This window comes from Salmo salar, chromosome 04 (genome assembly GCF_965601325.2).
Source record: "Salmo salar chromosome 04, fSalSal1, whole genome shotgun sequence".
NCBI lineage: Eukaryota > Metazoa > Chordata > Actinopteri > Salmoniformes > Salmonidae > Salmo > Salmo salar.
Window position 1 is genome coordinate 70,861,021 of NC_138294.1, and position 22,773 is coordinate 70,883,793.

Below are 22,773 nucleotides of genomic sequence, written 5' to 3' on the forward strand. Positions count from 1 at the left end.
ATAGAGCTGGGGCTGGAGCTACTTCTGTAGAGCTGGGGCTGGAGCTACTTCTATAGAGCTGAGGTTGGAGCTACTTCTATAGAGCTGAAGCTGGAGTTACTTCTATAGAGCTGGGGCTGGAGCTACTGCTATGGAGCTGGAGCTGGAGCTACTTCTATAGAGCTGGGGCTGGAGCTACTTAATAGAGCTTGAGCTGGAGCTACTTCAATAGATCTAGAGCTGGAGCTACTTCTATAGAGCTGAGGCTGGATCTACTTCTATAGAGCTGAGGCTGGAGCTCCGTCTATAGAGCTGAGGCTGGAGCTACTTCTATATAGCTGAGGCTGGAGCTACTTCTATAGAGCTGAGGCTTCAGCTACTTCTATAGAGCTGGAGCTACTTCTATAGAGCTGGAGCTACTTCTATAGAGCTGAGATTGGAGCTACTTCTATAGAGCTGAGGTTGTAGCTACTTCTATAGAGCTGAGGCTGTAGCTACTTCTACAGAGCTGAAGCTGGAGCTATGTCTATAGAGCTGAGGCTGGAGCTACTTCTACAGAGCTGAGGCTGGAGCTACTTCTATAGAGCTGAGGTTGGAGCTACTTCTATAGAGCTGAAGCTGGAGTTACTTCTATAGAGCTGGGGCTGGAGCTACTTCTATGGAGCTGGAGCTGGAGCTACTTCTATAGAGCTGGGACTAGAGCTACTTATTAGAGCTGGAGCTACTTCTATAGAGCTAGAGCTGGAGCTACTTCTATAGAGCTGGGGCTGGAGCTACTTTTGTAGAGCTGAGGCTGGATCTACTTCTATAGAGCTGAGGCTGGAGCTCCATCTATATAGCTGAGGCTGGAGCTACTTCTGTAGAGCTGGGGCTGGAGCTATTTCTATAGAGCTGAGGCTAGAGCTACATCTATAGAGCTGAGGCTGGAGCTACTTCTATAGAGCTGGGGCTGGAGCTACTTTTATAGAGCTGGAGCTGGAGCTTCTTCTATACAGCTGAGGATGTAGCTTCTTCTATAGAGCTAGGGCTGGAGCTACTTCTATAGAGCTGAGGCTGGAGCTACGTCTATAGAGCTGAGGCTGGAGCTACTTCTATAGAGTTGGGGCTGGAGCTACTTTTATAGAGCTGGAGCTGGAGCTTCTTCTATAGAGCTGAGGCTGTAGCTCCTATAGAGCTGAGGCTGGAGCTACTTCTATAGAGTTGAGTCTGGAGCTACTTTTATAGAGCTGAGGCTGGACCTACATCTATAGAGCTGAGGCTGGAGCTACTTAAATAGAGCTGGGGCTGGAGCTACTTCTATAGAGCTGAGGCTGGAGCTACTTAAATAGAGTTGAGGCTGGAGCTACTTCTATAGAGGTCAAGCTGGAGCTACTTCTATAGAGCTAGGGCTGGAGCTACTTCTATAGAGCTTATGCTGGAGCTACAATAGAGCTGAGGCTGGAGGTACTTCTATATAGCTGAGGCTGGAGCTACGTCTATAGAGCTGGAGATGAACCTACTTCTATATAGCTGAGTCTGGAGCTACTTCTATAGAGCTGGAGCTACTTCTATAGAGCTGAGGCTGGACCTACTTCTATAGAGCTTGGGCTGGAACTACCTCTATAGAGCTGAGGCTTCAGCTACCTCTATAGAGCTGAGGCTGGAGCTACTTCTATAGAGCTGAGGCTGGAGCTACTTCTATAGAGCTGAAGCTGGAGTTACTTCTATAGAGCTGGGGCTGGAGCTACTGCTATGGAGCTGGAGCTGGAGCTACTTCTATAGAGCTGGGGCTGGAGCTACTTAATAGAGCTTGAGCTGGAGCTACTTCAATAGATCTAGAGCTGGAGCTACTTCTATAGAGCTGAGGCTGGATCTACTTCTATAGAGCTGAGGCTGGAGCTCCGTCTATAGAGCTGAGGCTGGAGCTACTTCTATATAGCTGAGGCTGGAGCTACTTCTATAGAGCTGAGGCTTCAGCTACTTCTATAGAGCTGGAGCTACTTCTATAGAGCTGGAGCTACTTCTATAGAGCTGAGATTGGAGCTACTTCTATAGAGCTGAGGTTGTAGCTACTTCTATAGAGCTGAGGCTGTAGCTACTTCTACAGAGCTGAAGCTGGAGCTATGTCTATAGAGCTGAGGCTGGAGCTACTTCTACAGAGCTGAGGCTGGAGCTACTTCTATAGAGCTGAGGTTGGAGCTACTTCTATAGAGCTGAAGCTGGAGTTACTTCTATAGAGCTGGGGCTGGAGCTACTTCTATGGAGCTGGAGCTGGAGCTACTTCTATAGAGCTGGGACTAGAGCTACTTATTAGAGCTGGAGCTACTTCTATAGAGCTAGAGCTGGAGCTACTTCTATAGAGCTGGGGCTGGAGCTACTTTTGTAGAGCTGAGGCTGGATCTACTTCTATAGAGCTGAGGCTGGAGCTCCATCTATATAGCTGAGGCTGGAGCTACTTCTGTAGAGCTGGGGCTGGAGCTATTTCTATAGAGCTGAGGCTAGAGCTACATCTATAGAGCTGAGGCTGGAGCTACTTCTATAGAGCTGGGGCTGGAGCTACTTTTATAGAGCTGGAGCTGGAGCTTCTTCTATACAGCTGAGGATGTAGCTTCTTCTATAGAGCTAGGGCTGGAGCTACTTCTATAGAGCTGAGGCTGGAGCTACGTCTATAGAGCTGAGGCTGGAGCTACTTCTATAGAGTTGGGGCTGGAGCTACTTTTATAGAGCTGGAGCTGGAGCTTCTTCTATAGAGCTGAGGCTGTAGCTCCTATAGAGCTGAGGCTGGAGCTACTTCTATAGAGTTGAGTCTGGAGCTACTTTTATAGAGCTGAGGCTGGACCTACATCTATAGAGCTGAGGCTGGAGCTACTTAAATAGAGCTGGGGCTGGAGCTACTTCTATAGAGCTGAGGCTGGAGCTACTTAAATAGAGTTGAGGCTGGAGCTACTTCTATAGAGGTCAAGCTGGAGCTACTTCTATAGAGCTAGGGCTGGAGCTACTTCTATAGAGCTTATGCTGGAGCTACAATAGAGCTGAGGCTGGAGGTACTTCTATATAGCTGAGGCTGGAGCTACGTCTATAGAGCTGGAGATGAACCTACTTCTATATAGCTGAGTCTGGAGCTACTTCTATAGAGCTGGAGCTACTTCTATAGAGCTGAGGCTGGACCTACTTCTATAGAGCTTGGGCTGGAACTACCTCTATAGAGCTGAGGCTTCAGCTACCTCTATAGAGCTGAGGCTGGAGCTACTTCTATAGAGCTGAGGCTGGAGCTACTTCTATAGAGCTGCGGCTGGAGCTACTTCTATGGAGCTGAGGCTGGAGCTACTTCTATAGAGCTGAGGCTGGAGCTACTTCTATAGAGCTGGGTCTGGAGCTACTTCTATAGAACTGGGGCTGGAGCTACTTCTATAGAGCTGAGGCTGGAGCTACGTCTATAGAGCTGAGGCTGGAGCTACGTCTATAGAGCTGAGGCTGGAGCTACTTCTATAGAGCTGAGGCTGGAGCTACTTCTATAGAGCTGAGGCTGGAGATACTTCTGTGGAGCTGAGGCTGGAGCTACTTCTATAAAGCTGAGACTGGGGGACTGGGGCCTGGTGCTCAGATCTGGTGTTAGCAAAAGAGCAGATGATGCGCTATTGGTTTCCCCACTAGACCCGTGGGGGCCTGGGGAGCATGGTTCAGGTCATACGAGTTATGTGTGCTAGCTAGAGAGCTCCTTCAGTTTTATTAGATTGTGGAGGGTGATGGAATAGCATAAACTGCATGGACGTAGCATTTTAAACACATTTTCATGTCGTGAAATAGTATTGACAAAGATTGTAAAATGGACATGTACCATTGGGCACTGCTAGGTTGAGTTTGGTCTTATTAGCCAAAGGGCCTTAGTTATCGCTAGTGTAGACAACATTGCTAAACACTAGTTTGTGTAATGTTTTAGTGCTAATCGTATGTAATATAACGTTTTCTAGAATCAAACCATTTGGAAAATATAGAATGGAAGATGGAAGTCATTTAGAGTTGCACTGCATTAGGACAAACTGACGAACCAGTGACCACACCACAAAGTTCATATCTCTTCAATGTTACTTTCCAATGTTCCGTCTCTGTACTTCCTTTTGCTTTACCCTTTACATCTCCCACCACTGAATATAAAGGTAGCAATTTGCTAACGCTTTAGTAGGAATCACATTGTATATGCATAGCTAAGTTATTAGGTATTATTGGCAATTTATCAGTGTTTTCTTATTCACACACTGAATAAATGCCTAATTAGCAAACATACCTAGAGTGAGGGAAAAAAGTATTTGATCCCCTGCTGATTTTGTACGTTTGCCCACTGACAAAGAAATGATCAGTCTATAATTTTAATGGTAGGTTTATTTGAACAGTGAGAGACAGAATAACAACAAAAAAATCCTGAAAAACGCAGGTCAAAAATGTTATAAATTGATTTGCATTTTAATGAGGGAAATAAGTATTTGATCCCCTCTCAATCAGAAAGATTTCTAGCTCCCAGGTGTCTTTTATACAGGTAACGAGCTGAGATTAGGAGCACACTCTTAAAGGGAGTGCTCCTAATCTCAGTTTGTTACCTATATAAAAGACACCTGTCCACAGAAGAAATCAATCAATCAGATTCCAAACTCTCCACCATGACCAAGACCAAAGAGCTCTCCAAGGATTTCAGGGACAAGATTGTAGACCTACACAAGGCTGGAATGGGCTACAGGACCATCGCCAAGCAGCTTGGTGAGAAGGTGACAACAGTTGGTGCGATTAATCGCAAATGGAAGAAACACAAAAGAACTGTCAATCTCCCTCGGCCTGGGGCTCCATGCAAGATCTCACCTCCTGGAGTTGCAATGATCATGAGAACGGTGAGGAATCAGCCCAGAACTACACAGGAGGATCTTGTCAATGATCTCAAGGCAGCTGGGACCATAGTCACCAAGAAAACAATTGGTAACACACTACGCCGTGAAGGACTGAAATCCTGCAGCGCCCGCAAGGTCCCCCTGCTCAAGAAAGCACATATACATGCCCGTCTGAAGTTTGAATGATTCAGAGGACAACTGGGTGAATGTGTTGTGGTCAGATGAGACCAAAATGGAGCTCTTTGGCATCAACTCAACTCACTGTGTTTGGAGGAGGAGGAATGCTGCCTATGACCCCAAGAACACCATCCCCACCGTCAAACATGGAGGTGGAAACATTATGCTTTTGGGGTGTTTTTCTGCTAAGGGGACAGACAACTTCACCGCATCAAATGGACGATGGACGGGGCCATGTACCGTCAAATCTTGGGTGGGAACCTCCTTCCCTCAGCCATGGCATTGAGAATGGGTCGTGGATGGGTATTCCAGCATGACAATGACCCAAAACACACTGCCAAGGCAACAAAGGAGTGGCTCAAGAAGAAGCACATTAAGGTCCTGGAGTGGCCTAGCCAGTCTCCAGACCTTAATCCCATAGAAAATCTGTGGAGGGAGCTGAAGGTTCGAGTTGTCAAATGTCAGCCTCGAAACCTTAATGACTTGGAGAAGATCTACAAAGAGGAGTGGGACAAAATCCCTCCTGAGATGTGTGCAAAGCTGGTGGCCAACTACAAGAAAAACGTCTGACCTCTGTGATTGCCAACAAGGGTTTTGCCACCAAGTACTAAGTTATGTTTTGCAGAGGGGTCAAATACTTATTTCGTTCATTAAAATGCAAATCATTTTCTAACATTTTTGACATGTGTTTTTCTGCATTTTTGTTGTTGTTATTCTGTCTCTCACTGTTCAAATAAACCTACCATTAAAATTATAGACTGATCATTTCTTTGTCAGTGGGCAAACATACAAAATCAGTAGGGGATCAAATAATTTTTTCCCTCACTGTATGTATAAACTGCAAATTAGTGACTATGTGATCCTATATCAAAGTGTTAGGTTTAAAGATTTGTTGGATAAAGTTTATTTAGTTGACTGCAAGGTTAAATAAAAACAAATATCTGCCCATCACAGAGATAGAAGTAGCTATTTGGAATCACTGAATAATTTACAAACTTTGGACAAACGTTGCTTCCATGACCATGATGCAAAGAATCAATTGCCGATACAGGAGAAGCATGTCAGTTTTAAATGGATTGAATGTGTTTTCAGGGCTTTATGAAGAGGATAAGATGTATAGAGTGAAAGAGGTAGATTTTGTTTTGGTATTTCCTTTTTTTTATCCAACCTGACTCATCACTTTGCTCAGGGATATTTATAGCCAGTTATTTCCTTTTCCTGTTTGGCTTTCCCCCTGTTTGCTCATGAGGAGAGGAGTGAAACGTTCTTCTTCTGTCAGATCTGACTGGAGCAGAGGGGAAATCTATGTTTGAAATAATCAAGTGACACGACAGTGTAGCAGTGACTAATAAAAAGTACAACGACAATGGCTACAACGACAATGGCTACAACGACAATTACTTTTTTTTTCTACTCAACTTGGTTTATCTTAAGTATTGTTCAGGTTGAACTAAATGGATTATGTAGTATGTGTTGTATGGTGTTCACTCGCATTTGTGAGAGTAAAATTGTGGGTGTAAAGAATGGATGTATAGTATATGGATCAGTGTGTGTGTGTTTGTATATGCATGTGTGTATTGTTTTGTGTGTGCATGTAAGGGTGGATAGGGTGTCGTTCGGTGTTTGTATTATGTGTGTTTATGTCCGTGTGTGTCCCGTGCTTTGTCTGCTACAGCTGCCTATATCAGCTGCTTGCTCGTTAAACGTTGGGTTTAAACCCCTCGTGACACCATGCAGTGTCCTGTTACCCCTATGGGAATACCTACCATTGTCATCCAAAGCTTCCTTAACTCCCTGGAATTCTACAGTTGTTATCCTTAAACAACAGTCTTAGCCATACTGACCTGATAGTAGGCCTAGTCCCAAATGTTGAGCTTAGAATAACTTCTAAACATGCAAATGTATTCTATGCTATTCCAAATGTTAAGTACATAGTCTGTGTTTCAAAAGAACCCCGAAAACTGTGTGATGGTGAAAGAGGAAATAGTTTGCACTGTAAGGGTTCTTTTTCTGTCAAAATGCTTGATTACTGCTATTGATTATGGCCAAAATATGTTCCCTCCCTGAAATAATCATCACCTAAATAGTTAATGTGATATTACATTTTGAAAAGTGGTAGAGGCATATATATATATATATATATATATATATATATATATATATATATATATATATATATATATATGTATTATTTTTTTAAGATAATGGAAAGAGATGAATTGTTAATGTATAGGCTTTATACTGTAAATGTGGAAGTACCATTCTGTGTTTCTTATTGCACCCTATAGATGGCTAAATTACCTCACTTCCTGTTTGGCCAGAATAAAGAAACTTTTATAATTGTACATCCTACTTGACAGTGATCTGTGTGATATTCTGGTGTACAGCTGTAAGGCATGGCAGAAGATTTAGGTCCCATTGTGTGTGTGCAGATACCACTGTAAGGATTTTATATTGAGTTCATTCTATAGATACAGATGCATTCAGTTTGGTGTTTGTTGCAAGCATGGGAGGGTCAAGTTTATGCATTGGGTTTTTGAGTTTGGGTGCATGTGCTACAGAACTCGGCATTATACAAAATGAATTAGCTTCTTCATGCCCTGCGTCTTAGTGTAGAACAACCAAGCTAACTTTTCTTGTTTTATGGAAATTAAATTATGGCATAATGCCACTTTCGTTATTAGAACAGAGAGACTGTGCATATGAATCAGTCTACTGTTGTCATAGTAACATGAAGCGCTAAACCTTGGAGCAGCTGTTGTTATGGCAGGCTTTGAACAGCTGGGGGGCTATTGCTGGCAAGGGATTGTGGGAAATGAGTCCTTTGGTCCTCCCTGCTCACCTTGACCTCCCTCCTTCTCCGAAGAGGAGAGTTTGGGGATCTTAAAGAGGTCCATCTGGAATATTCCACTCTGTACTGAGTCTGTGTATGGTTATAGGATATTTATTGAACATTCAGAATGCATAATAATGCTATCTTCTCTGAACATGTTTGACTGAAACTATAACAAACTACGTACTCCACAAAATGAATGGTAAAAAAAAGTGGAGCAAATGAGCTGGATTGTCTCGTAACATGGGGCCGCAAATGAGTTTGAAGCATTCGAATGCATCTCGTTATTCGAGAGCAAATGTTGTACATGGCCGCGATAAAAACTCACTCGCAGGAAGCACAACTTGTCCAATTCCTTCAGCATTAATCAAGTCAAAGCGTAACCTGAGAGCAGCACCCCATCCTCCCACTGTTCGCTTTAATGAAGAATTCCTCGACTGGGGGACAGTGCATGTGTGTGTGAGCATGTGTGCTAGGCCTGCTCGCATGAGGCGACGTGCCAGACTCCTTGAGACTCTGAGACCGAGACAGTGACTGAATGTGAGAAAAATCAAACACCCCACCTCCCCCTCTCCCAAGTCAGGCAGGCCCACTCTCTTCTCTCCATGTCTGTTTAGGGGCCTAGCCAGCCAGCCAGGCTGACAGACCTTAGTGGGGCTGGTGTGGTGGTCTGCTGCTGCAGGAATGCTAATGCTTCCTGCTTCCTCTGTGGTTTGTGAGAAACACGGTGATTAGCCCTCCAGCCCCCCAGGGGGAGCCTCTGCTGCTTCGGCCCCACTCTAATTCACTTTGACGTCAACAGGAAGGCCGGTCCAGGGCCCCAGGGGGGTCGTCCTGGAGGAAGACTGGGGGGACTCTTGGGCCTGGGCAGGCCAGGCGGCTGAGCGGCCAGAGAGGAAGGCCACTGCTGGCCCTGAAGCTTAGGGGAGGGTTCTAGAGGGATTACAGACCAGGCTAAAATGTTTTCTTTGTAGCTGGAGGAAACCTGAGAAATGCCTCCCCTTCAACCCCCCCAATCTTCCTTCGGTGACACAGTAGTGTTGGTGAAGTGAACAACCCACTCTAGAGGCTACATCCCAATTTTATTTAAAAAAGCCTCATCTCCTTTCATGAGCATTGGTCTGAAATTAGTTTATACATTGAACCTAAATGGTATATGGTGGAATCCAGTTATATCCATTTCTATCTAGTTCTTTCACTTGTTAGTGTTCTTGAAGTAAAGTAAACAAAGAAGCCATGTAACTGCTACAGTCTGTACATCCATCCTCCCCCTGTCTGTTATATCTCCAGTCTTCAAGCTCCCTAGCCTGTACCTCACACAGTCCTCATTGAACCATCTTCAGAGTTCGTTCTGCTAGGTGACCTAAACTGGGATATGCTTAACACCCTGGCCGTCCTACAATCTAAGCTAGATGCCCTCAATCTCACACAAATTATCAAGGAACCCACCAGGTACAACCCTAAAACCATAAACATGGGCACCCTCATAGATATTATCCTGACCAACTTTCCCTCCAAATACACCTCTGCTGTTTTCAATCAGGATGTTTAAAAAAAAAAGAAATGTATTTGATGATGATGATATTTGATGATATTTGATGATGATATTTGATGATGATGTGCAAGTAGAGATACTGGTGTGCAAAAGAGCAGAAAAGTAAATAAAAACAATATGGGGATGAGGTAGGTAGATTGGGTGGGCTATTTACAGATGGACTATGTACAGCTGCAGCGATCGGTTAGTTGCTCAGATAGCTGATATTTAAAGTTAGTGAGGGAAATATAAGTCTCCAGCTTCAGCGATTTTTGCAATTCGTTCCAGTCACTGGTAGCAGAGAACTGGAAGGACAGGCGGCCAAAGGAGGTGTTGGCTTTGGGGATGACCAGTGAGATGTACCTGCTGGAGCGCGTGCTTCGGGTGGTTATTGTTATCGTGACCAGTGAGCTGAGATAAGGCGGAGCTTTACCTAGAATAGACTTATAGATGACCTGGAGCCAGTGGGTCTGGCGACGAATATGTAGCGAGGGCCAGCCGACTAGAGCATACAGGTCACAGTGGTAGTATAAGGGGTTTTGGTAACAAAACGGATGGCACTGTGATAGACTGCATTCAGTTTGCTGAGTAGAGTATTGGAAGCTATTTTGTAGATGACATCGCCAAAGTCGAGGATCGGTAGGATAGTCAGTTTTACTAGGGTAAGTTTGGCGGCGTGAGTGAAGGAGGCTTTGTTGTGAAATAGAAAGCCGATTCTAGATTTGATTTTGGATTGGAGATGTTTAATATGAGTCTTGAAGGAGAGTTTACAGTCTAGCCAGACACCTAGGTATTTGTAGTTGTCCACATATTCTAGGTCAGAACCGTCCAGGGTAGTGATGCTAGTCGGGCGGGCGGGTGCGGGCAGCGAACGGTTGAAAAGCATGCATTTGGTTTTACTAGCGTTTAAGAGCAGTTGGAGGCCACGGAAGGAGTGTTGTATGGCATTGAAGCTTGTTTGGAGGTTAGTTAACACGGTGTCCAAAGAAGGGCCAGATGTATACAGAATGGTATACATCTGGCCTACCTGGTTAAATAAAGGTGAAATAAAAATAAATACAGATCTTGGTAAACGTAGGGTGTTCAGAGCTCCGGTGTTAGCAGGTAGCTGCTGGAGTTGCTAGCCTACCGGGAGGACCACCACACTCCCACTGACAGGAGACACGACTAGCCGCTCAAGCGAAAGATCATGTGCCCAACCCTAAATGGATGATTGAACTTAAATCTGTTACATGTGCACATTAACTGACTGCACTGCACCATAACTCCTTGAAACTTGGGGAGTCCAAGAGCTTATGGAAGTACTAGGCACAAAGGAGTTTATCTCACAGAGACAAAGAGTCCTTGTAGCCAAGAAATTCTATATTCAACATATTTACACACATGATATGAGGGTATTTTCATGACAGTACTGTAAAGATAAGAAATATCCCTGGACCACTATCATTGCAAAATTACAATAAAATGCTTTGCTTACTCATGTGTACAGTATGTGGGATATACTGTATGTTAAAAAGTGGCTTTATACATGTGTACTCACACAACAATATTTCCTGTTTTGTAGACTTTGTGTGGAGGACCGGACACTAAGGCGTGGAAGAGCAGACAACGACAACATTGACTACTGCTTCGTTGCAGAGGGCAAACTAACTGTACGTTTTTCCATCACCTTTTCACAGTCCTGAAATAGGGAAGTAATGGCTCGGACACACCAATAGTGTTTGCCTGCCAAGAGTACTTAGGACCTCTGAACAGAGTGCCAGATGTAATTTGCGAACCGATTGCAAACCAATTTTACATGTACACTGAACAAAAATGTAAAAGCAACATGTAAAGTGTTGGTTCCCATGTTTCTTGAGCTGGAATAAAAGATCCCAGAAATGTTCCATATGCACAAAAAGCTTATTTCTCTAAAATGTTTAACACAAATGTGTTTCCATCCTGGTTGTTTGGTGTGGCATATCAAGAAGTTGATTAAACAGCGTGATCATTACAGAGGTGCATCTTGTGCTGGGGGGAATAAATGGCCACTCTAAAATGTGAATTTTTGTCACATAACACAATGCCACATATGTCTCAAGTTTTGAGGGAGCGTACAATTGGCATGCGGACTGCAGGAATATCCACCAAACCTGTTGCCAGATAATTGAATGTTCATTTCTCTACCATAAGCTGCCTCCAATGTTGTTTTAGAGGCGAGCGGTTTGTGGGTTTGTGTGGGCAAGCGGTTTGCTGATGTCAACGTTGTGAACAGAGTGCACCATGGTGGCGGTGGGGTTATGGTATGGGCATGCATAAGCCTCGGACAATTGCATTTTATCAATGGCAATTTGAATGCACAGAGATACCGTAACGAGGTCCTGAGGCCCATTGTCGGGCCATTTATCCACCTCCATTACCTCATGTTTCAGCATGAAAATGCACAGCCCCATGTCGCAAGGATCTGTACACAGTTTCTTGAAGCTAAAAATGTCCCAGTTCTTCCACAGCCTGCATACTCACCAGACATGTCACTCTTTGAGCATATTTGGGATGCTCTGGATCGACGTGTATGACACCGTGTTCCAGTTCCCGCCAATATCCAGCAACTTTGCACAGCCTCTGAAGAGGAGTGGGACAACATTCCACAGGCCACAATCAACAGCCTGATCAGCTATGCGAAGGAGATGTGTCGCGCTGCATGAGGCAAATGGTGGTCACACCAGATACTGACTGGTTTTCTGATCCACGCCCCGAATGTTTTTAAGGTATCTATGTACAACAGATACATATCTGTATTCCCAGTCATGTGAAATCCATAGATTAGGGCCTAATGAATTTAAATTGACTGATTTCCTTATATGAACTGTAACTCAGTAACAGCTTCGAAATTGTTTTGTTGCATGATGCATTAATTTTTGTTCAGTATAGAATCTCATGAAAATGTCGGTAGAAAAATGAGAGATCCACATTAGGTGCAATGTGTGTGACCCTTAACTCTTGAAGTCTTCTTCGTTAAAGTTGATGTTTACATACTGTATGTTTGTTTACAGCACCATTAGAGAAGAGGTTTATTTAGCAGGGCCTAAGTGTAGTGTTTAGACATGTGTTGTATATGCATGACTAACATCTGTTACATCTAATTCTCTTGAACTGCCTCTTCCGATCCAACTGCAAGTGTTTTTATCTTCCATGATAAAGGCTAAGACTAAGAGCACACAATTAATTGTAACTCCTACCTTAAACAAACTGCCATGCAAGAGTAGTTCAATCTCTTTGATTTACTCAACTCCTTCGTGGTTCGGTTGAGGTAGCACAACATCAATCATTTAAGGCCTAGTCCTAATTTCGCCGGCTAAATTGTATTTCCAAATTGGACTTTTTAAGTTGTCTTTACTTCTCACAGGGAGTTCATTTCCCAAAGTTTGGATGCTGCCTTTTCCCATCTTGTTTTTAATAGCAGTTAGATTCACTCTAAAAAACACTATTTATGTCTTTAATGGCTGAGCGGGCCAGGATGGAATTGACTGGAGTTGACGAGTTCTAAGTGAAGCTGTGGGGGGAGTTCGAGACGAGGGCTTTACCATGACACTATAATGACAGACAGCAGTGAGGTGAACTCATTTTTATCAAGGGGGGAATAGGATGAGAAGGGAGGGTGGAGGGCAGAAAGAGAGGGAAGTCTCTTTAATTGAGTGTGAAAGCAGCTGGGTATTCTGAGCCATTTCCCGCCACAGCAGTGGTGCATTGGTGCTGCCCTTTTCCATATCATCCCAGCCCTAATCGCTCCCAGCCCCTGCTTCCTCTCTCCCGCCTCTCCTCTCCTGCCTGGATCCTTCGGAGCCCTGCCGAGGATTGTCTTACGCTTGATTTTGTTAGACCTAACAAGATTTCGCTAATTAAATCTCCTCATGGCTGGAGTCACCATCTCGCCTGTCGTACAGAGCGATTGTTTGTATAGATCTTTTTAGACAAATAAACATTTTCATTCCGAAGGCAGGGGGAGAGGAGAGGAGGGGGGTGTTGACGGGATGAGGCCTGTGTTGCTCTTTCCGCTCCTCCTATTTTGCGCCAAGCTGCTTGACTGCATTTCTGATAGTCCTTATAGGTTTTTACCTAGGATTCTGTGTGAGGGAAGAGGCAGCCATCCGCACCAGGTACCACTGTCTCTCCTCAGTGGAATGGCAGCCATGAGATGATAGCACAGATAGAACAATGAGCCAGATGTTTCACCGGATGTATACATCTGAAGCATCCGGTTGGCATTTCTACTCACCACCAAATGGCAATGAGAAGAAGCCCAGTGGCCGGTAGTGGGAGGAGATGGAGCGAGATGGATTTTCTGCACATTTTCTCTGTTCCCAAAACTATTCTGAACAAAAATATAAACGCAACATCAAATCAAATTTTATTTGTCACGTGCCAAATACAACATGTGTAGACCTTTCCGTGAAATGCTTACTTACAAGCCCTTACAATGCAGTTCAAGAAATAGAGTTAAGCAAATATTTACTAAATAAACTAAAGTAAGACATTTTATAAAAAGTAACACAATAAAATAACAATAACGAGGCTATATACAGGGGGTACCGGTACCGAGTCAATGTGCAAGGGTACATGTTAGTCGAAGTAATTTGTACATGCAACAATTTAAAAGATTTTACTGAGTTACAGTTCATATGAGGAAATCAGTCAATTGAAATACATTTATTAGGCCTTAATCTATGGATTTCGCATGACTGGGAATACAGATATGCATCTGTTGGTCACAGATACCTTAAAAAAAAAAGGGCCTCACATTGGGCCTCAGGATCTCATCATGGTATATTTGTGCATTCAATTTGCCTTAAATAAAATGCAATTGTGTTCGTTGTCATTAGCTTATGCCTGCCCATACCATAGCCCCACCGCCACCATTGGGCACTCTGTTCACAACGGTGACATCAGCAAGCCGCTCACCCACACGACGTCATACATATGGCCTGCGGTTGGGAGGCCGGTTAGATGTACTGCCAAATTCTCTAAAACGACGTTGGAAGCTGCTTATGGTAGAAAAAATTAACATTCAATTATCTGGCAACAGCTCTGGTGGACATTCCTGCAGTCAGCATGCCAATTGCACGCTCCCTCAAAACTGTGCACAACATTTTAGAGAAATAAGGTTTTTGTGCGTGTGGAACATTTCAGTTCATGAAACATGGGACCAACAGTTCTCATGTTGCGTTTATATTTTTGTTCAGTATAGAATCTGTTACAAACAGAGTGGACTACATTTTGTACACTTTACCCTTTGCCAAACGTTTAAAAAATTACATTGTTTAGAATTAGTGCAAGGGGCGAAATGAGTTATTGCACACGTGCACTTAGTAGGCGTTCCCTAACAGAAATATGCAAATACATGCTAGAACACACCAATAGGATCTCGCTAGCTCATGCTTGGCTCTGCCCACCTCCTTGCTTGTTCTGCCCACTATGATTAATTTGCTCCCATTGGAAATGACAGGCTGTGGTCTATCTTGGGTTAGTTATAAAAAATATTTGATGATAGTCTCTTATGAACCCTGTCAATGGCTTTCTAGCTCTTTCTATTCCTTCACATCATCGTGTTATTTTATCGATAAATGGGCAGCGATCATGCAGCTTTACTATCCTGATAAGCACAGCCATTCACCCAATCCACACCGGCCTGTATGGATTAATAGAAAACCTTTTGACATTGATATATGCTTTCATAGTACACATATAGTATGACCAATTCTAAGATGGATAGATGCACAAGAATACAAATATTGTTTTCCTCTCCTGTAGTCCCCTTTGTTGTCATTCCTAACAAGGAAACAGCCTGTAAAACTACATGCAATAAAAAGGGGTTTCAGTAACCAAAATGTCCCTATCAGTCCCAGTGTATATCTCAAGAAGTCTCCCTGCATTGTATAGCACTGTGTTGTGGAGTTCTAGGGGAAGTGTCACCGGGTGGGCCCAGGTCTAAACATAGGCGATGCCTGGAAGGGGCCTTGAGAGCATTGTTGACAGCAGCCATTTGTCCTGCTATTGTGGATTCCCCCTCAGGAGACTCTCCTCGACTATTGCGGGAGCAGACCTCCTGTTTCCCGCTTAGGACTGCACACTCAGTGCCAGGCCTCGCAGTCTCTCTAGCCAAAGGCTCCATTGTAACCCCCTTCCACCTCCTGCCTCCAGTCTCCTCTTCCCCTCCATGCCTGCATCACCCTAACTCCCTCTTTGGTTCGGATCTATCCAGACCTCTGCCACCTCTTTCGCCATTGTAGGTGGTGTGGGCAGGCTGCCCGGTCCTGGCAGAGGTGCCCACTGGTGAAGGCCTGTGCTTGGTGATCAGGTTTCTTCCACCTGTCGCTCAGCTTAGGGAGGGAGGGGATGGAGGGAGGGAGCCAGGGGAGATGCCCAGGCATCTGGCACCAAGCTTGGCTTGCCATGTGCCAAAATTACTGGATCCAATGTTCTGGACCTTTCATTTAATCTCATTTAATTTAATTTCTCCACTGTGAAGTTCTTTATCAAGGAGGACAAAATAAATGGTGGTATGGAATTGTATTGTTAGCATTAGTGTTAGCATGTGGCTAATGACTAGCATCTCAAAGCTAGAGGTTAGTTACAGCTAATTTTGCATTGTTGGAATCAAAGCTATGTGTTTAATGTTTTGATATGTCCATACAAGTGTTTAAGGAATGCCATTAGGACTCCGATGAGTACCTTGTGCTCACAAAATTGTATCTAGCATATGAAGTATCTAGCACATGCATAGCAAGGTTAGCATAGCATAGTACCGGTACCCCTGTATATAGCCTCACTACTGTTATTTTACTGCTGCTCTTTATTGATTTGTAACTTTTTTTTTCACTTATCTATTTTTTACTTAACACTTATTTTTCTTACAACTGCATTGTTGGTTAAGGGTGTGTAATTAAGCATTTCACTGTAAGGTCTGCACCTGTTGTAATCGACGCATGTGACAAATACAATTTGATTTGAATTCAGAGATGGAAGCCATTAAACAGATAACATCTAAAATGCTCACTCTCAGGTGAGTCAATTAAGCTTATTTTAGATTGAAGCACCTGACACCTCCCACTGTCTTTACAGACAATTAAATAGTGTACATTGCCATTTCCAATCCCACAAGGAAATCCAATGTAAACCCTCGAGAAAGTAATTTAGCCTGCACTGCCTCCATACATACCAAGCCATATTAGTGGATAATCTGTGAAACTGTGAGCCTAGGGTGCCGCCTAGGGTAACGGCATTTTCCAAATGTATTAAACGATTTAGCTGTAATTTCGATAATGGAACGAAAAATGGAAAAGTTAACAAATTGGAGTACTCCTGTAAATATAATCCTGCAACTTTTTTGTTGGGCAATCTCAAGTTAACCTGTATGCCTTTTATCATAACTGTTAGCACACTAGCTACCCCGCTATCTCCCATCCCATCTTTCTTGCCATCTCAACCTAAACCATCATACCCCTGTGAAACCCTTACATCTCCTCACCCTGCTAGCTACCCAACCCTGCTCTTGTTACCCCACCTACCCAGCAACCCTAATTCTAATTATGTTGATTTAACTTAGCCACAGCCCCCTCCTCCATCCATCCCTCCATCTGAATGGAAGCTTATTAGTTAGATTTTTTTATTTATTATTCCCCATTTCTTGGGGTCCCTGTCGGCATTTCCAATTACTCTCACCGCGCGGCTGTAATTGCCTCCATGCTAATGGCCGCCAGACAATCGTGCTAAATGAGGTGAGGCTGAGAGGCTGCGAAACCGACTTCATTAAGAGCTAATGGGATTTTATTGGGGGGACTGAAGACCCAGCTCATCATAAAGGGACGATGGAAGGAAAACAAAACAGATGGAGAGGAAGAGCCGAAAGACGTAGCTCCCTGCGTAGGCAGCAAAACACTACAACTATAACCTCACCACGCCACCAACCCCCACCCCATCCCTGTAGAACATTATAGCGTTATTGAAAGGCCTGGAGGGTGGAAGGTTTTATAGAAAGTCTGTGGGCTTCCACTTGTGCCATTGTATTTCAATTATACTAATTCAGTATATTAACTCATTTAAAAAAATAGTACTGGTGAAACTACCAGACAGACAATGCCCTGGTTTTAACTCAGTTGAAGCATCCAACGTGCTGCGCTGAGATTGAGGTAGCGTTCATGCATCTGTGCAGTGGGGGATATGGCAGTGTTTGATGCACTCTGAAACAAGGAAAGTACTCAACTCAAAAAGAGGGCACACAAAGTGCTACAAGAATAGCTTCAACAGCAGCAACGTTTGGTTTTGTACATATTGTTAAAATACTTTTGCAAGTGTTCGGTTTATATATTTTATGGTGGAAAGCGATATGATAACTCCACTGTGCAGATGATATCTATGAAATGAAGATGAGTGAGATAGCCAATTTAATGTGATGCATCTCGTGTTAAGATGTTTTCCAACCCAGACATGTACAGTATGTATACAGTATGTATGAATTTGGTACAGATACCCATGAAATGGATATGAATATTCCCTCGTCTGTCATCAGTCTGCCCTTGGTATGCATGTGAAGTTGGTCCACCATTTTGGAGAACCCCTATAGCAATTGCTACATTGTGAAGCTTGCGGTTGCGGATCAGTTGCCCATACTTTAATCCTCTGCGCCATCTTAATGCTGCTACGGTTGGCCTGCTGTGGGATTCAGCTCAATGGGCCTTTTGGCTCCTCTGTAAGAGGGTCCTGCCAAAATCTATTACACGGTGAATAAAGCTAAGTGTTCACCTGCAGGAGCATTTAGACCCAGTGTGTAATGGATACTGTAAAGTGAACATCAGCTTCTAATCTGACTTTGCTCCATTCTGTCGCCATTCAAATATCTAGGCTACTCAGTCCATTCACAGGAAATGAGAAATCGTGATTTGCACAAAATACACGACTGTTTGGGATCAAAAACGACATGTTTCTAACTGACTGACTTGTCCTAAGCAAAGTCTCTCAAAAGACAATCGAACAATTCAACGTTTGCTGGCCTCCTGAAAAACTTCCAGTCCAACTTTACTCTCTTGCATTTCTTCCACATATTCCTTGTCTTCATCCACACAAGACAGTGTACTCAGTGTGTGTACCCAGTGTTTGTTCTGGGTGGTTGTAGGCCTGTGCCGGGTCCTGCAGCCGATTTAGCCCTGGTCCTGGTAGTAACAGCTGTTCTCCAGCTGCCAGTAGCTCCTGCTGGGAGTAAAACAGGCCCAAACCTCCAGGGTCGGAGCTGTGGTATGGCGGTCTCCACGGCAACTGGCGGAGGATCTAGAGCCCTGAGAAAAATCCTGCCACTGAGATGAGAGAAGCGCTATGGCTCGCCTCTGAGCACAACACAGGGGAATGCGGGCGCTCCCGAGCGGGGAGACAGAGAGAGGGAGAGGGAGAGAGGGAGAGAAGTGGATAGGAGGGAGTGAGGGATGGGGAGAGGAGGGAGAGAGGGAGGGAGAGAAAGAGGATAAGGAGAGGCGGGTAGGAGGGAGGGGGTGAGAGAGAAGCTTGGATTTAGCCCTGACAAAACAGCAGTTGTCATGTTAACCCAACCCCCTCCTCCTTCTCCCCTTCCTTCTCTCTTTCAATCTCTCTTCAACCCTTCACCTAGCTCAGTTATTCCCCACAGGGAGTGAGGCTATGGTGGGAGCCTGATCTTCCGCCTCCAGAACTCAGAGGCAGCGTTCGAATGACTGAAACACTATATGTAAGACTTAAAAAATGTCCCTGGGTGCCGTCTTGTATTCAACAGTCCAACCAGTAATGATTAGAACAAAAAAATCCCTATCCCTTTGCCAAAATGTTGAGTATTTTTGTTATATTACACCAGCACTGAGAAAGCTATATTCTATACAAATAAATGCTATTTTATGATACGTTGTAATTCAATAAACTCTGGCTTTTCATGCAAAGTAAGGTTATTTCATTTGATTTCTGCTCGTTCAGATAAGTTTGTTGCTCTAACTTCAGTAATAAGGTTATGCCTACACTGTTAGTCTCAAACTGCAGACCACATCAAAGCTATTTACACTGTGGTAGGCAATGGCTATCAACTTGTTCATTTTTATATATTTCTGTGTTCACACAAAAACATAACAATAAAGCTTCCACCCACCATCCTTATGTACAAACAACATCTCCAAGATTCAAATCAGCACAGGAGACAATAGAAACAGTAACAGAAAGAGTAACAGGTGTTAGCGAAGATGCAGTGCCACTTGAACCACCATATCTGCTGATCAAGGTTTCGCTTTAAGTGGAAGGAGAAATGCTTGGCATGCTTTGTGGACCTTCTGATGATAATACATGTAAATCAGTTTAAGACAAAAGGAAATTGAGAACCAAACCATCTATTGTTATGGTACATTAAACATTTTCAGGACATTATTGTTCTGTTCTACATTTAGAGTCCACCAAGCTTCACCTGTAGCTCGACATGTAAGACACACAAACAACACTTGACTTAGAGGGAGGGGAAAATAATGCTTGTTATTTACCTCAAGGTCAACACTTTTTGCCCAAACAGTGACAGAAACACAGAAAGAATGGCGGGGTTGCACTGTCGGTTTCTATGGTAACAGGCTCCCTGCGAAAAGGTCACTGTCAGAGGCAGCCTCAGAAAGGCACGAGGATTATGGGGGATTTGGAGGGGGAATAAAATCAGTTAAAAAAATATATATAAATACATTTCTTCTTTAGAATATGTGAACGAAGATAGAAACATTTGATTTGAATAGTGCAATTACATGGCTCCAAACGACAAGGGCCTCTCTTTTTTCTTATGATTTCTTTATTTTCTTATGATGTCAGAATTGAAAAGGGAGTGTGGTCGGCAGTCGACTGCCAACCAAGCTTTGTGCTCGCAGCTGATACGTACCTGCCTTGCCCCCTCAATCACTGGCGGCTCCTTCCGTTCCCGTCCCTCTCAAGTCATTTAATTAAGTCAGTCTCGCTGGCATGGCTGGCAAAGATAATTGGAGTGGGTTTTGGATGCCATTTACTCTAAATGTCGGCTGTTTCTTTCCTTTCTTCTCGGTATGCCTTGGTCTGTCTCAGTCTACCTTTCTCCCCTCATCTTCTGGCATGGAGGCTGATGGAGCCACCTAGCTCCCCTTCTCTCTTCTATCTCTCTTTCGCTTCCATCTTATATTCAAATGTGAAATATGGATTAACCTTGTCTGTGTGGTGCGTGGCACACCGCAGAGAAGTTCCTGTGAATTGCAAATTTGGGCCGACGCTGCAATTTATTTTAAATGGCAAATCAGGCGAGGGCAATTTATTCCTTTTTGAAAAAAGTACAAATTTCTCACTGTCAAGAATACTGAAAACTTATAGGGAAGACATTTTACAATAGCTTAAGAATCACTGATGATGCTTTATGATAGTGTCAGTGATGTAGGCACTGCTTTGATGATCTCGAAGTGAATCAATTGTATGTTGTTTCTCAAAATAATTTCACATTGCTTCCATATGTAGAGATGGATTATTTATACAGTACCAGTCAAAAGTTTGGACACACCAATCATTCAATGTTTTTTCTTTATTTTTACTGTTTTCTACATTGTAGAATAATAGTGAAGACATCAAAACTATGAAATAACCCATATGTAGAAAACAAAAAAGTGTTAAACAAATCAAAATATATTTAATATTTGAGATTCTTTGAAGTAGCCACCCTTTGCCTTGATGACAGCTTTGCACACTCTTTGTTTAACACGTTTTTGGTTACTACATGATTCCGTATGTGTTATTTAATAGTTTTGATGTCTTCACTATTATTTTACAATGTAGAAAATAGTCAAAATAAAGAAATCCCTGGAATGAGTAGGTTTGTCCAAACGTTTAACTGGTACTGTATATATTGTATGTGACGAATAATGAGCCTGTCACGACTTCCGCCGAAGTCGGCTCCTCTCCTTGTTCGAGCGGCGTTCGGCGTTCGGCGTCACCGGTCGTCTAGCCATCGCCGCTCCACTGTTCATTGTTCCATTTGTTTTGTCTTGTTTCCCTGCATACCTGGTTTACATTCCCTAATCACACTACATGTATATTCCCTTTGTTCACCCCATGTCTTTGTGTGGAATTGTTTTTGTTACATGTTTCGTGTTACGCGCCAGGCTGGTTTTTCTCCGGGTACCGTGTTGTACACGAGTGTGTTTATTGTTACTTATGCATTATTGTGACTGTTGTCGCGCTTTGCACTTTTGCCATTTGGCTGGAGGTTTTTTGACGCAGTTGCGTCCGTCTGTTGTTACTTCTGCCAATTAAAGTGTGCGCCTGATCACAACTCTCCGCTCTCCTGCACCTGACTTCTTACCAGTAGCGCACACCTGACAGACCCGGAAGTTCTAGTTGTCACGGGTGTCGTAGGGTAAAGACCAAGACGCAGAGGGAAAATATATACTCATCTTCTTTTTATTTGGTGAAGAAGGAAAACACAATAAACGTATACAAAACACAAACGAACTGGACAGTCTTGTCAGGCACACAGCTAAACAAGCACAATCTCCCACAAACTAACAGGTGAAAACAGGCGACCTAAGTATGACTCTCAATCAGCAACAACGATGTACAGCTGTTCCTGATTGAGAGCCACACCGGGCCAACACAGAAATACAACACTAGACCAGCCCCCTAGAAATACAATACAAGAACATACCCAACAACCCGGGAACACCTAAATCAAACACCCCATCTTACATAAATACATATCTAATAAACCCTGAACCACTTAAATCAAATACCCTTTCTACATAGATACACCACTAAACCCAGAAACACTCTACACAAAATAACCCTCTATATAAACACATAACCAAAAACATGTACAACAAATACCCTCTGCCACGTCCTGACCAAACTACAATAACAAATAGGCCCTTTACTGGTCAGGACGTGACACTAGTCAAGAGTAGGTGCAGTTGAACTCAGATTAAGACTCCAAAATATGGTTTTGCAACATTGTGAAGAAAGTCTAATCTCTTAATAATAATACTTTATTTCAAGTTCTTTGTGTTGTATTGTGTGCATGAGTGGTGAGAGAGCAGGAATGGAGCAATGAGTGATATGTGCAACACTGTAAAATTGTTAACTGTGCGCAATGTGCCCATAGGTGTTAACTGCACACTTTCTGCCATTTGCAGTGTTCACTTACTTGAGTGATAAATATAATAGTACATTTACATGACGTGTATGTACCCTTAATGTATAATGTGGTGTATTCAGTGTATTGCACGTGAGTGTTTAGTGTGTGCAGTTTGTGGCATGCGCGGTGTGTGTAAGTGTTAAGTAGGCAAGGACTCCTCCTGGGGGGCCCCCTATCAATCACAAAGGGCCGGGCCTGTTGCTGAAAGGGGGCTGCAGTGGGCCAC

General features: G+C 43.5%; 1 protein-coding gene across 2 annotated transcripts in view; it reads left to right on the forward strand.

Annotated features, from left to right (window-relative positions):
- The window catches only part of pknox2 (pbx/knotted 1 homeobox 2), a 119,801-nt gene that overhangs the window by 13,102 nt on the left and 83,926 nt on the right, over positions 1-22,773 (forward strand). The window contains exon 2 of one of the 2 annotated variants that reach the window (XM_014197623.3): positions 10,944-11,031. The exons of the other annotated variant lie outside the window; for it this stretch is intronic. The gene's annotated coding sequence lies outside the window, so the exon portion shown is untranslated. The remainder of the gene's footprint in view (positions 1-10,943; positions 11,032-22,773) is intronic. 2 annotated transcript variants of the gene reach the window in all.